The sequence below is a fragment of the Varanus komodoensis genome, unplaced genomic scaffold (assembly GCF_004798865.1).
Source record: "Varanus komodoensis strain SLA01 unplaced genomic scaffold, ASM479886v1 scaffold4, whole genome shotgun sequence".
Taxonomy (NCBI): Eukaryota; Metazoa; Chordata; class Lepidosauria; order Squamata; family Varanidae; genus Varanus; species Varanus komodoensis.
In genome coordinates, this window is record NW_025335941.1 from 12,374,994 (window position 1) to 12,394,999 (window position 20,006).

A 20,006-nucleotide genomic window follows, 5' to 3' on the forward strand; every position below is an offset into this window, starting at 1 on the left:
CTGGCTCTCTCTCTCTCTCTCTCTCTCTCTCTCTCTCTCTCTCTCTCTGTGTGTGTGTGTGTGTGTGTGTGTGTGTGTGTGTGTGTGTGTTTGCAGGGGGTCCTCCAAAGGTGGAGTCTCCACTGAGACCTTGGAAGACTTTTCCATGGCCACAGAAGGAACACTGCCTTTTCCTTTGTTGACAGATGGTAATACATTTAAGGTACCTCCCTGTCTTTACAGATGAAACTGTTGGTGGAACCAATTGGGCTCCTGGAGATTTTCGACATGGCACTTCATAATAAACAGTTATATGTAGAGCACCATCCTATGCAAGTTCAGCAGAAACAAGTCCTACAATTCCCAGCATTCCCCAGCCATCATGCTGGGAGTTGTAAAACTTGTTTCTGTCTAAACATAAAAAGGATTGAATCCTTCGTTATTTTCCCTCCAACAAAAGAAAGGCTTTGTTAGGCAATGTTGCATGTATCCCATATCATGTGCAAGGCAGATATTTTAACTTGGTCTGTAGCTTATGGGGAAAGAAATCCTAGAGTCCCCAGAGGATGTACCAGGGGCCACAGGATTCTTTAGAGTCCCCCTCTGAGGTCATAGACACTGCTACAACTTTGTGCCAGGGAGGCTTGTAATCAAATCTTCCCATGCTTTACTTGCAGCTGCTGGGAAAAGGTCCACCCAACTGTGTCCATAGTTGCAAAAGTTGCCTCAGAAAGGGGGCATTCCAATAAGTCAGTTGGAGTGGGAAGAGGAGAGGCCATCATACAAAGAAGCCCACTGCCTCTCCATCCCTATTCCCACAAGTAGACCTCCTCCAGGAAGGCTGAGAGGCCTATTTGGAGAAAAACAAGAGAGCAAGGAGGATGGATAGAAAGTGGAAATCACCCCTCTTGTCCCTCCTGCCTTTGTGGCAGCATCCAGGCAAGGTGCTGAGGTCAGAGGCTTCAGTCTAATGTAGGTGCAATACAGAGGACTGCACCCTGAAGTTGATAGGTCAGTTTTTCTGCCTTAGCTATTTGCAGTCACTGCCATTCTGAGATCAGAGCACACCTCACTGAACCCGCCCCTTTGCTTTCAGATTGCCTTCAGTTGGGCAATGCACTGGTGAGATGCTGAACTGGATAATAACACTAGATGAGGCATTGTTGCTCTGTGTATTGCTTCAAATTAAGCAAGACCTTGCTCTTCTCTAAGTAGTTGGTGCCGTCTCTGTATGTTTTGACCAACTGAGAAGCGTTTGTCTGTTTAAACCTGACCTGCTGTTTTGGCTATCCCCATGACAGCCAAAGCAGCTAATGAATCAGCCAAAGCAGCTAATGAATCAGCCTGGCCCCTCCTTTTGTCTGTCAAGTTTCATGAATGGCAAAGCACCTCACACCCAAGTACTGCAAATAAAAGTATGGTAAAGCCCAGCTGTTTTTTGAGGGCATGGCGTTCTGCTCGTAGCATTATGCCGAAAGTAGAGAGTGTGGAAGCTGGGTGTCTGTTTATTTTAGCCTTTTAGGTGACCTACTTGGAGGGAGTGTATTTTGGTCCACCACACAGTGACCTGCATCTACCTGTGGTGTCAATGATGGAGGTTCTCAAATTTTATAATGCTGAGCTTCTCTACCCAAGATTCATACTCTACTGTTATCCCTTTCCTTACACCAGTAGAGTAGATCCCCACACCAAGGCTGCCTCAAACATTTTACTGCTTGAGGTTTCGAAGAATAAGAAGGGACTCCTCTCTGGTCTGCATGTAGAAGCTAACTGGATTGGCCAATTGATCTTAGTTCAGCATTGGCAGTGGTATAACATTCTCCATAGGTTTGAGAGCAGCAGGCTAGTTTGGTGGAAGGGCAAGCCGTGCAGCACAGCCAGCCCTGAAGAGTGAGGAATGGCTAGAGGCCCTAAGTGGGATCAAAGGACTGGGCTTGCTGCCACTGCCAAATATCAGCTGCCCAGGCCTTAATGTTAGGGCTGGCTGCTCCACACTTGTAGCTCATTCTTCCTGGCTTACCTTCACCTCTGAAAATTGGGATGGAAAGCAAACCAAAGGGCCAAGCTACATAGAATGTGGGGATTTCATGACTGGACCTACCAATTTTTATTTTTATATTTTACTTCTAAAGCAGCCACAAGTGGGAAGCAGGCCTCTGCTCAGTACTGGAAGGTGAGCTTTTGAACTTTCCCCTGATATTTTATGTTGTAAAATATCCTTCCACCCAAAGCTCATGGAGGAAAAGATGTAACATGTAGTTTGGCTCCAAGAACACCTTTCAGTGTAGGATGCTTTGCTTCAAAAAATCAAAATGTCGAAAATAATTACTTATGAATGAATGTACCTGCTGGTCAGAGTGGCTCTTTTATTGTGTTAAACAGAACAATCCTACTCAGAAGTAAGTCCCATTATTATACTGTGTATTTGGATTCTTTAGCAGCAAAGTGACCATTTTCACATTGCCCAAAAGATGAAATGAATCAATGAAAAAGATGATACAGGTCTGCATACTATTTGCATATGAAGACACCCATTCACTCCTGTTTTTCCTTACTTGTAATTGCACAGCTCCATTTTTCTATTTTTGTAATGTTTGAATATATATATTAATTTTATACAGTGACTCTTATATTGTATTTTATGTATTTTTATGTGAACCACTTAGAGAGTTTATAATAACAAGCACTTTATATGCAATGTCAGTTGTTTATACGCAATGAATGAATACACATGTAGAAATAATTATTATAAACCAACTGCAAACATTGTTCAGTTCTACATTGGAGGGGAGACGGTGACCAGGTGAGCTGATCGCTTGCTCAGGCTGCTGTCCAGCTGCTCTCTGGGAGGGCCGCTTCAAGGCCTCCCCTTTCTTTGGCTTCCTGTGGGCTGCCTTTGGATAAGATCAAGAGCTCCAGCTACTCACTGAGCTTAAACCACAGGTCTTTATTTCAGACCAAGCTGAAGCACTCCGTTTGTTTACAAAGAATCTCAAGCTGGAGCCCTGCTTAAGTTTTGGAAACATTTCTTTCATTCCATGCCAGGATTTTTTTTTTCAAGGAGCCTGAAGAAATAAATTATTCGTTCTATCTTTATGACGTTTGCATCCCAACGAACTGTGTATGTTCTCCATCCAGGGTGCCATCCTTGGCACGTGGCTGTGGCTGATGAGAAATCCCTGGGTCCAGTTTAAAATGGGTGAGTGTATCTCATAAACAAGAATTATAGCCTTCTGAGTCATCATAATATTCCATTCCCCCACCCCCCTGGTGGGGAAATGCTTATTAAACTGGAATTTTAAACTAGAAGAGCAGGATGACTGGATATTAACTTTATCCCTCAGGTAGTAAATATAATTGACAGTATTTATTGGGATGTGACAGCTAATATCAGTCAGTGGAGTACCTGTGCAAGGAACTGGCTTCCCCAGTTGTATTACAACTCCCAGTAGCACTGCTGGCTGAAAATTGTGGGCCATAGTCCAACATAATTGAAGGACACCAAGTTGGGGAAGGCTGCCCTAGCTCCTGGTAGGCATAGGCCTGAAGGTCCCAGCCAACCATTTTGTTTGTTCTAAGGAAACTGCCGAAGAGTGAAGCTACTTTGTGATGTGGTAGCATGTTCTGACAATATTTTCAGAGTCACATGGACACTGCTGGATGCTTTCTCTAGGTTTTTCCCCTCAAGCAGACATAAAAGGTAGCCCAGGTGATGCAATTAGAGAAGTGGCCTCTAAAGAAATGGCCTTTTAAAAAGACCAAGAAGCAAAAACAGGCTGTGGGGAGGCAGATACAGTTGGTGATGGCTGTATTCAATCAGTTGCTATAGAATTTTGCTCTCACTACGAAAAGTAATTCCTGTCTTTTAACTAAATTTAGTTGGAATTATTGGCAAATCCTTGCAAAAAATCATATAAAACAATCACCAAATAAATTTGCCTAATATTGCTAGCATGGTACAAACAACACACAAACACACATTCACAATAGGCCTTGCCGTCATGCTTCCAGTCAAGAGCCATTCCTGAAGGTCTGGGCTAACCTCTGAATCTTTGTGAGATGTTGTGTGCATATGCATGTGTGGAAGGGGCGGCTACAGCTTTGGGAATTGGTCCTATATTTTATTTTATAGAGGACAGACTTCTAGGTGAAGGTGGATGGTGCTTTGAAGAACTCTCCAGTCGAAATCTGGTTTAATGATAAGGAACTGGAAGAGCCTAGAATAGGCTGGAATAGGCTAGAATAGGCAGTCCAGGATAGAAGACTGGATAGCAAAGAGGGCCTGGATGGCAGGCCGAGCAGGTAACACAGCTCACAAGGATGCAGTTGTCCCCATTCGGGCAAGATGGATGGGATTTCCATTGATAGGAACTCTTTCTAATTTTGTATAGCTACATATATATTACCACATGCAAATGTTATGCATACCTGTGTCTTTTCTTCTTTTCTAGGGTAATACATATCCTTTTTTTTAATCACCCCAGTTCCATGACCAGCCTAAAGCACAGGATTGTTTAGGAACCAATCCAGAATATTTATTCCACGTGAAATGCCACAATTCAGCACATAATTAAATGGACCGTAAGTGTACACAGTACTGCACTGTATTGTCACCAGAACATTTGGGACAATTTGTAATATAAATGTTCCCTTTCAAGGGGTCAGATCTGCATATAAGATTGTTTTAACCCACATGGTAAAAGAAATGTATTTTCTTGCTTTCATCTGAAGCAACTAGTGAACATGTGATTATCATTCCATGTATAATGGAGATAAACAGCTGGTTACCTTCACTTGCTGGATTGTGCAACATGCCACTCTAAACATCCGAGGAAAGATTTTTACATTGGCTAGGGAGAAGAGTTAAGCATCTCTTCTGTTTCCATAGGGATCCTGTGTGTTAGCCCTGCACAATTCTTTGTGTCATTTCACATAGAGACCTTTACACAGAGCTGTTGACTTCTCAGTTCATTGCCATGCCAGAAACAGCAACAAAAAGGAGACGTTTATTGGTTTTTATAAAACCTGTGGAAGTAGAGTCACTGGTAAAGCATATTCTTTGCATGGAGAAGGTCCCAGTTTTGATCCCCAGAATCTCCAGGCAGGAGTGGAGAAGTGCCTGCTCATTTCCTGAAGAGCTGCTGCCAGTCAGTGCAACCATACTGGACTAGATGGATTAATGGAATCAGAGTCTTAGTATAAGACAGCTTCTTGTGTTCCTATATTTGTAGTTATCAAGTAACTCATCATTTTCAATGGCTCAATGCATTGCATTACTCTGGGAGTGTCAAGTACTTCAGTTATTTTGCTCACATCTGGAAAACCACATTCACTGGCTGCCTTCAGCCTAGGCTTGGCATATCTCCCCTATCTCCTACCCATTTATGACCAAAACATCCTGTTTGAGGCTGATCTAGTCCATACCAATTAAACTCATGAAAGGGAGGGTTCAAGAATTCAGTCTAGCTTGACCAGGAGGCTGAGGAACGCCACCAGAATTTGATGGCTCCCCTGCTTATATTTAATTCCGGACAGCTAAAGAACTGAAGAAGCTCTATTTCTATTTCTAGGTGCGCCATCTGGTACAGCTGTAACATCCCAGGATCCTTTCAGTCTAATGTTCATATTGGACCAAAAACTGGTTCCCTGTGTCATGTGCATGAAAATAATATTCATAAACATTACAACTGCTCTGGAACAGCCTGCTGAGAATGTTCACAGCCTGTACAGATGTGATGAGTGAAAGGCAGGCAGGTGATGTTGCAGGAAAATCACACACACGGCCTATTATTAATAACATTTTTAAATCTTACCCTTCATCCTAGACACTTAGGATAGCTTATATTTTATGCTCACAACAACTTTGTATGGTAGGACAGGCTGAGAGATGGTGACCAGCCCAGCATCCCATGAGCAACATGCTTACTGCTTCTGCTTTCACCACAACACCATGCTCGTGCTCTTCCGCGTGTTACCATCTGCATGGGAAGCCAGCTGAAGGCTAGCGAGGCTTCAGGGCCATGGGGAAGGAAGAGGTAGGGACAAATTTCCCACAAGCCATAACGTCAGGGAGATTGTGTGTTATCAGGGGCTGGGGAGGGAAGGAAGAGAGACTAAGAGCTTCCCTAGGTGAGGTCTTTAGCCTGGTACTTCACCAAGTCTGCATTTTCCTGTTTACTTTGCAGGTGGAAGAGTGCATCCTTTGCAGGAGGCTTTTCTCTTGTGGTTTTTCCTTCCCTGTCTTTCTGTATGTTCTTGTATGTTTCTTTGAACAAGCACAAGGTGGTGCTGTGGTATACAGTAGAATTGCAAATAAACATAAGGTTTGTGGCAGTGAATCATGGCAGCATAGAGGATAATACTTCACTTTTCTGGCTTTAAAAAAGCCATGAAAATATCCGGAAAATGTAAAATTGGCCCTGGTGGATGATGATATCATGCAAAGGACTCACACACTTCTGGAGTGAGGGATCACTACTGCATAAAAAAAGCATTGGGTAGAAAAGCCCAAGGAAGCTGTGAGGAGGAAAGGGTAAGATGTACATATTGATTCAGAATAACCATCCAAACATTGTGGGTTCCAAGTACTACCATAATTACCTGGAGGGGGGTGTTGTTTATTCTCAACTGGATTCTTGGAGTAACACTGAAACTGAGTTAAGTAGCCATATGGACAAATTGCCAACCTGCATTTTATTGGCACGATCAGATACCTCCTGAAAATGAAACTGGTGGCTAATAAAATGGCCTGGCCAGAATACAACAAAGCTCAGTTGCAGAAGCTAATTCTGTCATTGAGTTATGACTAAACAGAGCTTTAATGGCATTTTACTATTTAGTTTGGCATGTAGAAGATCCTCAGTAGATTGCCTGGATTTTGTTTTACTTTCGTAGAGAAAGTGAGATAATAGGTATTTCCCTTATATTTCAGAATATAGTATGCATTGTTAATAGTTCACAAATGTCTAGAAGAAAAAAAGAATAATTACTCCAGGTGTTACTGTTTTCGTTTAAAAATCCTATCTCTACTGAACATAAGAAGAACCATACTTGATCAAATTAAAAGTGTATCTACTTCAGCATTCTGTTCCTATATTGTTCAACCACATGCCTGCAAGAAGTCCACAAGTTGGATTTTCTAGCAACTGATTTATGAAAGCATACGGCCTCCAGTAGTGGAGATAATATATAGCCAACATGGCTATATATTATATATATCATGACAAAAAGGGCAAATGCTATTTTGGGATGTATTGATAGAAGTATTACTTCCAAATCACAAGAAGTAATAGTTCTCTATACTCTTCACCAGTAAGACTTCATCTAAATTATTTGACCGGTTCTGGGTATCAAGATTTAAGAAAGATGCAGAAAAACTAGAAAGGATCCTGAGGAGGGCAACACAAATGATCCAGGATTTGGAACCAGTTGCCTAGAGAGGTCATGGGTTCTCCCACACTAGAGACATTCAAAAAGAAACTGGACAGTCATCTGAGTGGGATGGAATAAATTGGTGACCTGCAACAACAGGGGATTGGACCCGATAGTCATCTTGGTTCCCTTCCAACTCTATTATTCTATGATTCTTTGACTAGTAGCCACTGATAGTCTTGACCTCTATAAATACACTCAGAGAAAAGCTAGCACCCCAATCTGAAGCAAATTTGAAGGCATGACCCCCTGCTATAATAACAGCTTCATGGCACCTTTTGAGAATATGTGCTAGTGCAACAACCAACTCTTAAATGGTAAGTCTCATATGTATTACTCAAAAGCATCTTTGGTAACATGCTCTGATCCTTAACCATTTATGGCACTCTTCCCAGTGTTCCCAAATAATGTTAACTTGTGATCTGTAATTGGCTTTTGCCATATTTGTGTATATGGCAGCCACTCTTTTGTGTATTTGGTAGCTCCAGATGTGAGGTCCAATCATTTAAGGTGAAGCGTTAAGTCTCAATTGCAAAACCACTGTCCAGGAAAAATGATTCTAAGCACCAGTTGCTTTGCAACCCCCCTCCGGTGTTGTCCTGGCATGGCCAATGGTCCCTTGTGAGCTCACTGGCTTTGTCACTTGAACTTCCTATGATCAAGGATGAGGAGACAGGTTCAGCACACCTAACTAGCTTGGGGTGTGCACCACGGCGCAGGCTGCACTGCCTCTTCTCTCAAGAACAACAGGTACTGTTGCTTAATTGCCAACTTTTCTGCTGGCATATTGTCACCTTCTGTTTATACCACTCCCTAATTTCAGTCATCCTTGGAATCTGAGGACCTGTGTCCTTTTTCCTTGAAAAGGTTCTCCAGTCAGTTTTAACAGAAGGTAAGTTTGATTGCTATGAGTGTGCAAGAGTAAGGAATTAGGTCACAAGACTGCAGTGAATGGAGAAACCTGAGTCAAATAGACATTTCTAACATTAATCAAGAACTGGGCATGATTTTTTAAATACCTGTGATGAGATTTCCTGTGCATTCACTTAGGTATCAAGGTCCTGTTCTTCTAGAGTTTGCTGGCTTCACACAGCCAGAATCAAATATTACATTTATTTGAAAGAAACCACTCCAAGTCCCTCATTTTGCCTATATCAGAGTAAGGCAGCTTGTGACTGTTGGTCTGCTTCAAAAGCCCCTCTGTGAGACCTCTGGAAAGGACCCATCCCTTCCCTGGAAGCCCAGGAAAGAAGAGAAGGGGGGAAATAAAGGGTGGCAGAAAGAAGGACAAGGAAAAAAGGCCCACTCACTTTGATTCTGCCCCACTTGCTGATGGCTTTGGCCCTGCTCACTGGCAGTGTGACAGGAAAAGATCCCATGAGTTTGGTACCTCTATAATTGGACTTTGGCAAGGAATTCCTGTTCCATGTGCCAGGTTGTCTGTGAGGGCCAGGGCTCCCCTCTGTGCCAAGAGTTCTGCCACTTCAGGTCATGTCTGAACTTGTGGGTGCTGCCAGGTGAACTTTTATTATATAGTTGCTCAGAGGGAATAGGAAATCTGGGGGTGGGAGAGAGCTTACATCATGATTCCTGCTAATTGAGAAGTCCAGGCGTTCTGTGAGCCCGGGTCCTCACTGCCTACCATGTTCTTCCCTTTTCAGGTTGTGAATAAAAGAAGTTGTAACTAATGGTTACACATTAATTTGTTTTCTCCTGTGACTTACTGGCAGGTGATTCTTTTCCAGTCAATAATTCTGGCTGTTGAGCAGCAATGGCTTAATTGTCCAAGATGCCTCCACACTTGCTTACGAGACAGGTGTTGGGTAAGGGAACATTCCTTGTGCAAACATCTGCCTTCAGCTCATTAGTCATGAGATTTGCTTCACTCACACAATTGTGCAGTAAACCCTTTTGGAATCTGGTTGGCTGAATTCACACATTACTGACAGCTATTTGAAGGAGAGCTCTGCATAGTATTTTCCCCCAGATCTCTCCTGCCCCCAAAGCCAATACCAACTGCTGCCCCTCCTGTTTTGTCTGGTTTTTTCCTTGGAGAAAATTCATAGCAAAGCCATTGCATAAAGCCTGGTGCAGCATGCTTAAAAGTGTAATCCTATGCATGTTTACTCAGAACTATCAATCACTATATTCAATGGGTCTTCCTCCCAGGTAAACGTGCATAAGATTGCAAGTCTAAAGGATACTTCCTGTCTGTCTGTGTTTCCCTCTCTGAATTCTGAATGGGTGATTAAGTTATGGTGTGACACTGTGTAGTTTGTTCACTGTTTGTTCTATTTATCTGTCCCTTGTTGTGTCGCTTAGAATTATTATCACAAACATTTCTTGAGAAGAAAACCCAGTGACCTGTCTTGGCTGTGCTCCAGCTAGAAATTTCCACCCTGTTACTCAGCAGTAGGTGCAACCAGTTAACGACGTCAGCCTTGCAGCCCAAGGCCCTTTTTTTCCTCGACGCGTAATAATTGGCAGATGTTGGCAGCTCGTCGCGGTGCTGGAGCTGAAGTTCTGACTGAGTGCCAAACCACAAAGCACATATCATTTTTACAATCTACGATTCCTGGAACTGAATGGTGCCGTTCAACAGTCAATGCATAAAGGTGAATGCATCGCATTCCCTTGGCAGCTTGCCCACCACCCTTTCTGCCACAAGTTGGTCCATTGATGCATAGGTTGCTTACTATATATCACACAGCACAAGGTCCCTGTTATTCCATCACCCTCATGGGTGTGGGAATTGTTTCACAGGAATGGGAACGTGTGGTATCAGCACAGGTTTAAAAACAGTTGATGCAAATATATTCCATACTGAAGTCAGGTGGAAATGCTGTGTCTGATTTTCCCCCTTATAAATCTTGTTGGGCTTAAAAGTGCCATACTGAAAATGAATGTTCTTAGTTCAGGACACACTTGTGCATGATACTGTCAACACTGAGTCCCATTAAGCCTCACTGAAGTCAGTGTGAGAGTGAGGCATTTTCACCTACAGGGCCAACTAGACTACAGAGTGTAGGACTTTAACTGGAACATTCATTCTGCGCTTAGTTAACAGTGGCCCACATCATTCCACAGACATGAGTCTTGCTCTTGTCTCATCCATGATAAGTCAAGGCTGTTAATATTTGTTTTCTCAGCCAGTCATGAAGCTGAAGGCACATGGCTGCTAATGGAGGGTTACTGAACATTCTCATAGTGCTAACTACACCTTTCCCCTAAAGCTGCAATCTGGCAATGATCACTTGAAAAGTTAGTTGAGTGGTTACAGGGTACCACTATGCTGAAACAGGGAAAGAGATCTGCTGGGCTAATTCTTGTAGCTTGTAGTGCAGGGATGGTGGTGCAATACTGCAGGTGCTTGCAGTACTAAGCCCCTTGCATTGCATCCTAACAGCAAAGTACCCATGATGAGAGTTTAGTCATGAAAAAATGGAGGCTGCACTAGTAAACTACCTGTCAAATAAAACATTTCTTCATTGTCTGGGGAATTTTGTGCATAGAATTGATATGTGATAATGTGTGCAAAAGGGTATTTGTTCTCAGACTCTATCCTATGCAGTTTCAGTTGTCTAAATTATTTACTTACTCTCTTCCCATATTTCAGTTTACCATATTTTATCCTTTTATTCCAACACTATGTTCTGGAGGAATCCAATCTAGAGTGGAAACAGGTACCTCTGTATGTTAGTATAAAATTTTTAAAATCCTAAAACTGTCATTCTTTTATTGCATTCTCAGAAATTAGACACACTGAACTTACTGGGATTTTTCTCTGAGCAAATATATGTAGAACTGGCCAACTTTCATAATTTAATTCCCTGACATACCAAATCTGGCATATTTTATTGGATGCCCTCAAGAGGCCCATATCCCTGCCTTTATTAATGTGAACCCAAATATTCTACATGTTTCATCAAAAAGTCCATTGAAAGGTGTCTAGTTAAATATGTCATAATTTACTTTAATTTCTCAATGAGAGCAGTGTTTAACACAAAGAGGGAGAGAGAGCAAAGGGAAGAGTACAGATACAGTAGAGTTGTTACACGCAATCCAATGGTCCACAGCCAAATAATGTGGATTAGGAAAGGGAAAAGCAGGGAGGAAGCAAGATGAGCTCCTTCTATAGACATCCCACTTAAGATAGGTCTCCAAAGGAGACCTCCACAAGTTCTTTTATATTGCAGCCCCAGCCATTATGGCCAATGAGAAGGAAGGCTGGGAGTTGTCAGCCAAAATATCTGGAAGGTAGCCGTTTGGGGAAAGCTGCTGTAAACAACAAAATAGGAAGGAACCAAATGTAATGAGTGGAATCAGAGTGGAGGAATAAAAGGTGATGACATCCTAGCCATGAGCAATAGATGGAATCATAGCAGTGGTGTCAAATGGCTAGCTCACCTAGCGCTTTGTACAATTTGTGGTGGGTGGACAGAGAAACATAGAAACAAATGTGGCATGAATGTGAATAGCCCAGTTAGAGCAGTTTAAGGGGAAAGTGCAACTATGATTGATTATATGGAAGAAGTCCTATTTTCATGCAACATTTTATTGTGATGGGTATTCCTTCCTCTCCCTCCCTCCCTCCCTCGCACACACGCACACTTACTTTTGCATTTTCCTATTCTATAAATTGAGTGAAAAAGGGTTTCATTAAGTAGGACAAGGCTCTTCCCCTGTCTTGCAGTGACAACATTTCAAAGTGTCTCCTGTTTATGGTTATAGTCTGCAGGAAGTCTGACTCTTCCCAAGGACACCCTGTCCCAATCTATAAGGGGTAACTGGATATTGCAGTTGGAGTTAGAACAAATTTTAGTGGCTTTTGTACATGGCAGAAGCAAGCTCCATTGTGTTCTACGGGACTTACTCCAAGGTAAGTATGGATAGATTTTCAGGCTTACATCAGAATCTTATATTAGTCTGCTCAAAAGTAAGCCTAATTTCATTCCATGGGGCTTCTGTTAAAGAAGATGCAACATCTCACAATGTTGATAATGCAGGATGTCCTTGACTTGTTTTGAAAATGACATCTAATGTGTAACAGAATGGACAAATTCATATTAACTTGTGCATTCTTTTAGCATTAAAAACATTTGTTGCTTGCTATTTGACGGTTTATGGCTCTTCTGCTAAAATATGTAAAATATCTGTTCAATGCATTCCATTTATCATAGTTAGCCACTTGAGATAGCATATAGCAACTCTCACTGATGGATGACCTTTGGCTTCTAGATGGCTCTTTGAGAATCCTTTCCTCTCATGGCTCTTGGAACACTATGGGAACAGTGTCGGGAAGTATTTTGCTATCTGGAAGATAAACTGTCAACCATTTTACATGGTTTTCCATTTGTCTAGAACAGAAGCATATGCTAAAGCATGCTGTGCAAATCTGAAAAGCAACATAATAAACAAAACATGATGCTACACAAGGATAAAGAAGGTTAAGCTGTTGGCACCCCGGGAGCAGCAAGGGTGCCAGTGCCAAACTTCTCCCTGCATCCAGATGCTCTTATGGGTTGGGGGTTGATTCGCATTCCTTAGAGAATCCCTTTTAGCTCAATGCCTCTGATTGCAAAGAGATGCAGGATCACCTCCAACATTGCAATTCTTGACTTTAAAATTTCTATATGTAGGGAGGGGGTACAGAACCTCTGACCCATGTACATAATCTGTCCCCCAGAGGCTCTGCAGAAGCTTGTGCAACCTCTGTGAGCCCCACCCAGTCAGCAGTGCATGCAAGCCCTCTCTCTCCATGAGCTTGGAGGAAGAAGGGAATAGAATCCCCACTGTCATCACTGATCACAGTGAGGCTTCCCTTATATTGTCATTTTGCTGCATGCGGGATATCCCAGTCAGGAAAGCCTCCATGTGTAGCAAAGCTGGGACAGTCAGGATAAGCGACATGGGCTTGTCTGGCTGACCTTTGCTGTACATGGAGCTTCCCTAATTGGAAAAGCCCTGATACAGTGAAGCCTGGCCCTTGGCTCAAGGACTTGGTGAAAGAGCCACCCAGCACTTCAGGAAGAGAGTAAATGACACCAAGTGGGCTTGGAGGGATCCCCTGATAACAGCAGGTGTGCCCACACTCATCTGACATGACTGGCTGGGTGTGGAACCATCTGGGCCCCTACTCACTTTTGCTACTGGACTCTGCTGTAGAGGTATTGGTGTGAATACCCTCGGGTAATATCTCTGGTGGTATGTTCAACGGGACGGCCCAAGAGAGCATAACTGTTGGATGGAGATACCAGTCTTTCTTTCTCTCACTAGACAAGGAGAGAGTGCAAGTGGGGGGGGGGGGGTGTTGTTTGTTGTTTGGTATGGATCTGATACACAGCATCTAAAGCAGGAGTGGAACTGGATTGTCTTATTCAGTCTAATCAATGATTGTTACTTTAGCAACTATATCTTTAGCTTCAGTGTATATCAGGCAATGTTTTATTCAAAACACCCTCTTGTTTCAGATTTATTGGATGCCATATTGTTTCTTTAATATGAATTTGTCTACATCAGCTAAGTCCTGGCGATGTAATGCAGCTACTGCTTCCTTTAATAAAATGCTGTTCAGTTGCCTCTTTTGAAGAGAAGGTTATAATACAGATAAACTTTGTATTTGAAAACTGATGTTAACTAATGCATTCATTCCTTTAAATTGTTTAGCTAATTCCTGGAAGTTAAAGCACCATCAATTTAAATGGATTTTTCACTCTCTTTTGACAGTTAAAATACTAAGATTACATCATTAGAAGAAGAAATGCTCACCTCCTATAATGCAATGGATTGAGGACTCTATTGAAGATACTTTCAATATATGAGCAGATAGCATATGGATGCTGCACTGTGTGGATATCTGGTTTGGTTTCGAAGTTTTGTTTCATGGTTTTGTTTTGTGAAAACTTACAATAAAAAGTAAAATAATGAAAAATACAAATAGATAAAATAAACAATACATTTAATATAATTTATTAATACTACTGGTCAGAATGCCCAATAAATGAAGCTCTCTGGGCAGTTTACAATGACAGCTAAAATACAATGCAATATGTATACAAAATAATAAAAACATTAAAAAAGATAAAAGTTTAAAAGCCAAATGTAAAATAAATTTTAAATGCCACAATCGCTTGCACATATTACATTGCAAGACCTGTTAAGCAGTTGACACAATGCCCCAGTATAATACAACACAAATTAGAGGCCCTGTCATAGAGGGCAATCCTAACCAGGGACGGAAAAGATACTAAAGTTGGCAGCGCAAGGTGTGCCTCAGTGGGGAGATTGTTCCATATCTGAGGGGATGTCATTGAGAAGTCCCTTCTTGTTGTCATCAACTGAGCCTCCCTTGGTGGTGGCAATCAGAGGCAGGCAGGCCCTGGAACTTTATTGTAATGTCCAGATGGATTTCATTGGGAGAGGCATTCCAATAGGTCTTGTGGTCCCAACCCGTATAGGGATACACTGTGTATAGTGCCACTTCTGAACAGTCTTCAGAGACAGCTGGATTCAGTCCCCTCAACAGGTTAATAAGGAGATCTGTGAAAGATGAGAAATAATATGTAAGTGTCAATAAGATGACTTCACTTTAAGTACATGCAGATACCAGGAAACAGAAGGTCAGCCAAATGTTTTAGAGCTGAATTAATTGTGTCATGTTTGCAATAATGAGCACATTACTGCTCTTGTTCACTGGGCTTAGATTTATGCAAATAAGGCAGGTGTAGCAAGCTAAGGCCTTGATTTGGCAACAACTTTACAAGCAAGGAAAATTAGCATTAAAATAGGAAATGCAGTTCAATGTAAGCGAGCATACAGTGAGGCATGTGGGGGAAAAACATCTCAACTTCACATGTATGCTGATGGGATAGGAGCTAAAAGTGACTAAAAAGGAGGTCTTGGGATTCTGGTGGATAGCTTGATAGAAAAAACTGACCCAGTGTGCAGCTGCTATGAAAAAAAAAAAAAGTCCATATCAGGCATTATTAGGCAGCAATCAACACCAAGACTGCCAAGATCACACTCCCATTAAGACATATCTAAGGTGTGACTACCCTTGGAATATTGTACACAGTTTGAGTCGCTGCATCTAAAAAGGGGGTATGTACTTCAGGCACTCGAGAAGGCAAGTCTCTAAGGAGAAGACAGTCATGCCACGGTAATTGAAGGCAGAGTAAGGAGAGGAAGGCCAGATATGAGATGGATTGACAGCCTTGAAAATGAAAAAGCTGAATGGAGCTGTCATGGACAGGACACTTTGGAAGACTTCCATTCACGGGGTCACCATAAGTCAGAGATGATAAATATAACAACAACTGGGTTAGAAAAGCACAATTGAAATGATCAGAGGGTTGGAGCAACTCCCCTAAAGGGAAACAATAAAAAGCTGAGATTGTTTAGCTTATAAAAAGGGTGAGTAAGGGAGACATAATGGAAGAGTACATGGTGTACAGGAAGTGGATAGGGAGACATTTTCCCTTCTATCTCATAACACTAGAACCAAAGGGAAGATGATTGGTAGTCTGTTCAGGACAAATAAAAAGTTCTTTACGCAACTCATATTTACACTATCTAATTCACTTCTCAGATTGGTCAAATTAATGACAGATAAGGCTATCTGTGGCTCTTCTCCTGATGGTTGTATGCTACCTTCACTATCAGAGGCAGTATGCTAAGTACACCTTTGCTGGGGATCTTGGGTAGTGTTGTACTCATGCCCTGCTTGTGGCTTTCATGCAGGCAATGGTGTGAATGAAATGCTTGACTAGGCAGACCTCGGCCTGCACCAGCATGGTGCATCTTATTTACTTATGTTCTTAGAATGATGTCACTGGATCAAAGTTTTGAATTAGATAAAGAGGTAAGATTGCTCTTATAGCCCAAATGTGATGCTGCTACCTAGGGATGTGTGAGGAGTCTGTTTCAGGGTGGGAATCAGCGCTTGGGACTCCAGTCTACTTTGCTGTGACCCTGAATTTGAGTTCCTGGTGACCATGCTCAATGTGTGTGTGGTGCCCACCAGTAACTGAGCCCCACCTGCTACACGATGGTTCCAGATTCATAGATAACGCTTGGGGACTCCACTAGCCTGCCCAGGCTTAATGCTAATCAGCCAGGTATGTCCTACGTAGGCAATCCAGGATCAGAGGGATTGTGCCTTGGTATACCAGCTGCTGGGGAACGGGGGCAGGAGGGTCCTGTTGCACACATATCTTGCATGTGGCATCCTGTGGACAGGTGGTTGGACAATGTGTGAACCTAATGCTGAACTGAATGGACCCTGGGTCTGATTCAGCGTGGCACTGCTTGTGCAGGACATGGGATTGATTCCTAGTGAGCACCTTGTGAATTCTGGGTGCACTCTCCAGGAGCTCAGACTCTGGGCTGCTGCAAAGTGGACCAGAGTCCAGGAAGCCAAAACCAGGGAATCTGGTGGATTTCTGAACGAAATGAATTCCTTGCTCAACCCTATGAACCTGAGATATCACACTGTGCAGAGTCCCAGTTTCATCAGACAGAGCCTTTGCATGCAAAAATGTGCAAAAGTCATGGGGAGGGGGCATGGGCAGGTCTTGGCTCCACAGAGCAGATTCACCCTGTTGTATTGTAATTGCAATTTACAATTAAACACAACACAATACACAAAACAGTGTGGCTTGTTGCATTGTAATTCCAGTTGATTGGAGATCAAACAATGGGAGATATTGAGTGATGTGAGGATTCGCTCTGCCATGCTAGATTACACTAATAATTCACCTAAATCAGCATTAACACCTGTGTTTCTCTTTGAATGTCTCTAGTGTGGGAGAGCCCACCACCTCTCTAGGCAGCTGGTTCAACTGCTGTATTTCTGGGACAGTAAGGAAGCTTTTCCTGATATCTAGCCTGAAACTGGGCTGTCGCAGCTTGAATTGATTATTCTGTGTCCTACGCTCTGGTGTCAGCAAGGAGAGATACTGACCTTCCTCTTTGTGACAGCCTTTGAGGTACCTATAGAGGGATACCATGTCCCCCTTAGTCTTCTCTTCTCAAGGCTGAACATGCCCAGTTCTCTCAGCCTCCCCTCATATTTTGATGGATGACCAAAAGGGAAAGAGATTGTGTCTCAGTACTTTGCTAAGATGAGAGGCAGATTGTTTGCTTTGGCTGCTCGTGCTCCATATCAGCTCCGATTTGAAGACAGGCAGATTCCAGGGAAGATGATCATATCAGGCTGTTATTGCTCAACAGTCATTGCTCATGGAGAACTCTGAGTTTCAGGAGAAGGGGACAGTCACACCAGGTGTCCAGAGCACAGAAAGAAAGGACGTCACCAAGGAAACCAAACTTGCCATTCCCCTTTGGCACCTAGCCCCAGCCCTCCCTGTATTATTGGGTGTGTGAGTCAGGCTGGAACTCTGCCTTCCAGTCAAGCCAAGAGTGGCCCGAGCAGGGTTTTAGCTACCTAATATAAGACGCTAGGCTGCAGTCTATTGTGGCTCCCACTGCAGACAGCCGTGTGGTGAAGCAGTGGCCTGTGCCAAGGAGGGGCCCCACCACTGAGAGCTGCCTTGCCCTGTCACCAGCCCAGGCTCACCTGCCACCTTCTGGTAGCTTAGAAGGGATGACCCACGGAGCAATGGTGGTGGTGGAGAGGATGAGGGGCGCCACTGTGGCTCCCTGCTTGCTCCTTGCCACTGCTCTGATTCTCTCTGACAGGCGTGCTGTGGGGAGGGAGGGAGGCAGCGGCCAGTGGAGGCGGACACACCAAGGGAGGGGCCCCTGGGATATTTTGCCAGAGAGCCCCCAAAACCTGGAGTCACCACTGTACCTCCTGCAATAATGCGGCCCTTAGCAAACGTGCTTTTGCCCAAAGGACACCTTGGCTGCCTGTGTGGCCCACTGGCAGTCCAGCCTGTGGTGCTAGTGGCTCTGCGGCATCATGGAGAGGGAGGCTGACTCAGGGGCACCTGGGTGTTTCTGGAAGCTCTCCCACTTGCAGGGCAACCAGCCCATCCTGCCATGGCAGTGACTCAGGCATCCAGGCATGCGTTCCAGCATATTTAAAACTCGTTCTTATGAGCAACCATGTATGAATCTACAGAAATTCTGCACTGGGAAAATACTTTTTCTGTTAAAAAAAGAAAAAGGAAGGGAAAACAAGCTTTCTGTAATCCGTGGTATGAATAATGCTGGTTAGGGGTTGTGACTTAAAATTATATGTGTATCTCTTCTGTGGGTAAGATTCTATTATTCCAAAAAAAGCTTCTGCTTTCCCAAGTAGATTGTGTTATGGATCTGCATGTATTTGGAAAATTTATTCCTGACTTTGGTTTATATAACAGCATCTTTTCTTTGGTTTTAGGCCCTAGATTTGACTCCTTGGTAAGGGATAGATTCCGGCAAAAAGCAAGTTAGGGTGGCAGATGGAAAAGTGGCACAGGGTGCCCACACGTGCATTCTGCCAAGAAACTGAACACCAAAATGCATACGATTCCAAGTGCTAATTTATACATATCAATGCCAATTTAGAAATAATTCTTATGATGTAACTTATCCCAATGTAATGGAAAGACTGTACTAAAGTGACCAGTGTGGTAGAATGCTCTAGTTGCCATCCAGGGACTTGCATCTTGATGGGCAGCTTCAAGGATCTCCTTGGTCCCCTCCTCTTCCTCCTTGTCAGCCTTAGACTGGGCATGTAGGCCAGTGTCCTTTGACAACCTTTCAAATGCGTCCTCTGTGAAGTGGGACAGAGGGGCCAGCCTGGGGGGGTGGCATGCTTTTGTATCTAATCCAACTGCAGTATCAAATATTTTAGGCAATGCAGCTCTCTGAGGGGGGATTTGCTGCAGAGAAGGGGGTATGCTTTAACCCTTCCCTTCTGACCGCTTTTTTGGCAACAGCCACTCCGCAGATGCTGTTCCCATCCACTGGACCTCACACAAACCTTTATTCATTTGTAATCTTTATTTTCCAGAAGGAAGCCAAGCTGCCTTGCATAATCCACCTCCTCTTCTCATCACAACAACCCTGTGAGGTAGGCTGTGTTGACTCAGTAACTGTCAGCCAGTGAGCTTGATGGCTGGGTGGGGACTAGGGACTGGATTTCCTGAGTCTGTGTGCCGTATGCTGACCACCACACTGCAAAGGTTCTCTGTCTGAAGTAAGCCTGCATTTGGAACCTTTGGGGGAGGGAGTGGATGGGGAGTTGCAGCCGAAAGGCACCTCTTGGGAGAAGGGCTAAGCACCTCCCACGCACTTCTCTGCGGCAAATGGCCCATGACAATGCAGAGAAAAAGTAGCGGGCATGTTTAGTACATGCCTTGTCCTGTGGTGCGTACTTCACTCCTGTGTAGCAGAAGCTGAGCTGTGGAGCTTGCCAACAATTTCATTGGGACTTGCCTTCAAGGGAAGTATGCTTAGGATAGCATGTGCGCACAGAGAGGGAGGGAGGGAGGGAGGGAGGGAGGGAGGGAGGGAGAAAAGTACATCAGAGTAGAATCAAGTTATTGTTTAAGGGAGAGAAAGGTAAAATTATTCGGCACATCAGTTTACAAATATTGAATAAGGGGACAACTTTGAATGATGTAAAATGATTTGATGTTCCTATTAGA

The 20,006-nt window shown here is 43.4% G+C and overlaps 1 protein-coding gene across 4 annotated transcripts in view; it reads left to right on the forward strand.

Moving 5' to 3' along the window:
* Window positions 1-20,006, forward strand: part of BRWD1 (bromodomain and WD repeat domain containing 1) — a 149,989-nt gene that overhangs the window by 111,298 nt on the left and 18,685 nt on the right. For 3 of the 4 annotated variants that reach the window (XM_044442256.1, XM_044442257.1, XM_044442258.1), the window contains one exon: window positions 19,370-19,429. The gene's annotated coding sequence lies outside the window, so the exon portion shown is untranslated. Of the gene's footprint in view, window positions 1-14,136; window positions 17,218-19,369; window positions 19,430-20,006 lie in introns of those variants that run through there. The other variant, XM_044442259.1, reaches the window with a different exon arrangement.